This window comes from Protopterus annectens, chromosome 8.part1, assembly GCF_019279795.1.
Source record: "Protopterus annectens isolate FY-2018-M chromosome 8.part1, PAN1.0, whole genome shotgun sequence".
Taxonomy (NCBI): Eukaryota; Metazoa; Chordata; order Ceratodontiformes; family Protopteridae; genus Protopterus; species Protopterus annectens.
Window position 1 is genome coordinate 195606498 of NC_056742.1, and position 3784 is coordinate 195610281.

A 3784-nucleotide genomic window follows, 5' to 3' on the forward strand; every position below is an offset into this window, starting at 1 on the left:
TAATGCTTATTTTAATATATTTGTAGCTTAAAACTACAATAGATTCATATTTTCTTTCTCTAACCTGAAAAGAATAGCTTGACTTTTGTTAAGAGTTCATTGGAGCTTTGCAAGCAAATGGCAACTGCTCCTTTTAATCATGTAACCATGAAAGTAAGTTATGTTCCTTGTACTTGCATGGAATGTGTCTGTACTTGCATGGAATGTATCTGATATAAGCCTACTGAAAGTTAACGTATAAACCATGTGAAGACAGTAGCATGATACATGTTTTAAGCTCTCCTCCCATATGCATACATTTATACCTGTTTACTTCTTTCAGCCTTGGAAATGTCTGCATGTGTTTTATCACAAGTTGAGAAAGCTCTGAACTTTGTATGAACCATTTTTTTAGAAGATATAAAAAGGCTTGTTTCTGTGCACATGGTTGAATCTCTCTCTTTTGAGACATTCATTATCATGATACTATTCTAATAAATAATGCATTTGCATCAAGAATCGTTGACAGTCTGTGTATTGAACTGAACAGCTACATGATATTATAGCAGTAACCCATGGCTGGGTTTGGGTATTGCTGGATTTACCCTTGATTGGTGTGGTTTGGAACCCCGAGTGACCAAACAAAGCCAACTGCGGGTAAATCCAGCATTACCCACACCCAGCCATGGGTTATTGCTATTTTACAATAACATTATTTAAGAAAAAAGGTTACTTACTTTTCTTAAATAATGTATCTGTTTAATGCCTCCTTGGTGTTTTTCCACTTTCTTGGTGGTTTTGGAAAGGAAGCAATGGAGAAAGGAAGATCCCTGTTGGTTCTTTATTTATTTAAAAAAAAAAAAAAGAAAAAAGTTTGAAATCCAGACTGTTCAGAGGTATGAGACAGATGTGGCAGAAATAGAAGGAAAATCAGGTGCATTTCTTTAATTTTGCATAATGCACCTGATTTTCCTTCTATTTCTGTCCCATCTCTCTAATACCTCTAAACTGTCCAGATTTCAGATTTCCCATTTCTTAACCTTAACCATAGCATATATTAATATAAGAAAGTCTGGGTGGCTAAACTTTTTTCTGTTGGTATATGTTGGATTTTACAATGTGCACACTGGTTGTGCTGACCAATCAGCATGCACATATTTGAATGTTAATGGCCAGTCATTGTATAATATGTTTTAACAAGCATCCTTTTCAACAAATTTAGTTCTAATTTTCTTTGATCTAATTTCACTTGGCTATGTTAGTTTCTGCGTTTAACAAACTGCTTCTGCATTTTACACTAGGTACCAGGCCTAACCCGAAAAAAGGAAGAAATACTGTCTTAGATATTGTAATTACAAATATTTGTCATAACTGCAAATTTATTTGTACAATGCCTAGGTGATCATTTTCCTGTTATAACAACTTCCTCATTTTAAATTAATAGAATTACTTCTATAATTGTTGCAACAAGCAGAATACAAAGATCAGTTATATGAAATTATTATAATATTCTGATCCTCGTTACCTGTATAAAGATATCTTTATTTTTAATTGAGTGTTATGTCCATTTCTGAATACAGTTTGCTGAGTAGCTACAGAAATATATAAAATGAATTAAATAAATAATGGGATAAAGCCTGTCTTAAATGGAAAAAAAAAACATAAACAAAATCCATAAAAAGCTGGTTATCAGTATTTTGTCTTTGTCTAAGAAAATGTTGCTGGCTAAAGTGAAAAAAATATATGCATTTCACCTACATATGTAACACGCAAGCAATATTATCTTCTTGATCACAAGTATTATGGAAATTAATTACAGACCTAGAAAATGTTGATTCAAAGAATTGCAATCTCTCAAATGAGTTTGTTGTTCCAAATCAGTACGATGACTTTGTTAAAGATGTTAACACTAAACTAATATGTCAGCATCTATTATAAACACAGCACACAGCACATTTTTACTTCTTGCAACCTGATTGCTGTCTCTCTTTCAGCTTTAGGACAATCTCAAACGCAGGAAAATAAGAATGACAAATCAGTTATTGCATGTTAATGAGGATTAAATGCAGAACAAAAGGATCACTAACTGACACAAACACAACCATTCCCACTTTCCTAGTGGAGTTACCCATGTGCAATTAATAATGTGTGCTAGTGTGTTGAAAAAACACACAATGAATGAATCAATGGGTAAATGACTGACTAACTAGTGAACTAAAAGCATCTCATGCAATGACTGTTTGGAAAAAATGTATTCCCCCCCAAAAAAAAAAACTATCACAGACATCATCAATAAACATGTGTAACATTGCTATTATTAGCAGTGAAACCCTTTAATTATGAGCATCATGTAATCAATTACAAAACTATTCCTAAATATTAAATAGTTGTATTAGTTCGACACTGGTAATGTAAAGTTTGCAACCATACACCGCTGCAGATATAGCTAAGAAGCCTTTATATACTCAAGGCTGTCTATGAGACACTTTCATATAAAAGAAGACTGGAGCTACAGCTGCACCAGACTTACAGTTTTACTTTTAGTAGGCCATACACACAATCTTAGACTGATTTATGTGCTAATGCATTTGGTAACATGACACTACCATCCTGGGAAATCCTTTTGTAGGGTTATTGCCTTATTGCTTTTGAAAAATAATTAATGCATACATGCCTGGTTCTTGCCTGTATGATGTACTCAAGTGTTAAAACCCAAGTCAGTGTATTATTAATAAAATGGATCCAAGTGCATATTATTCGGAATGTATAGTGTCAATTGAATCAGCAGTTTCAGTAGCAAGATATCACGAATAATTTTTTTTGCCAGATTTTTTCCATTTCAGTCAGTTCTTCAGCTGAAATATCCATAGTAGTAAAATCACCATCAAATACTTATTTCCGAGATCTGCCTTGAGAGGTAGAAAAAGAGCAATTGGAAAAGTAATAGCATTACTTGTAATAAAAACATGTCTAAGTCCAGGGTGGTTGATCCCACGCTTTACATCCTTTAATTGTTTTATTTCTTACAGCAAAAGGAAATTAGCATGGAATGAAGTTGAAAGAAGTTGTCTGCCTTTCCTGTTATGTTCAGCAGATGATTGTGACATGTATTTTACAATTTCTAAACAAGAAAAATGTAAGGATTGTCATTCTTTTAGAAAACTGCCTGTATCTTCTTATTCAGTAAAGGAAAAAAATGCTGCAAGCACTCACAAGGAAATGGTGGTAGGAAATTTCTACTGAACACTAAATTCTTTCCTCAGCCTTAGAAAGTGGGCAATGGCTTTCCTTTTAGTGTATAAAACTCTATTGTAATTATAAGCTATTCACACTGGGTGCAGGGTAGTTTCAGGTTGTAGGCCATTTCTTTTCCTTAGGATTTTTCTCTGCCACTGAAACCAAAGCATTTGAAAATGAAATTTATGGAAATCTGGGATTATCTTCTCAGGGCTAAATTGTGTGAAATTTCCCAATTGCAGGCAGAGTTAAAATATCTAATAAATTACAAAGTTCCTAGCTAAGAAATGTTCTAAGCCTCCCACCATACATCTCAACTGTACCAAATTCCTCAGTATTTACTGGTTTTGAGGGCAAAATAATGGGTGCCACGAATTCCTGAATGGCCCCTTCAATTCCCGATTTCTTTTTCGATTTTTTTTTTTTTTTTTTTTTTACAAGTAGCAGCTGCAGCTGAGATTATCACATAATGCCATTGCGTAGGGGTGTCAGCTTCGAGAGGCAGACTTTAATAGTGTTAGCAGCACTCAGCAGCATGCGGAGCTGCAGAGATGTTCAGACAGTCAGT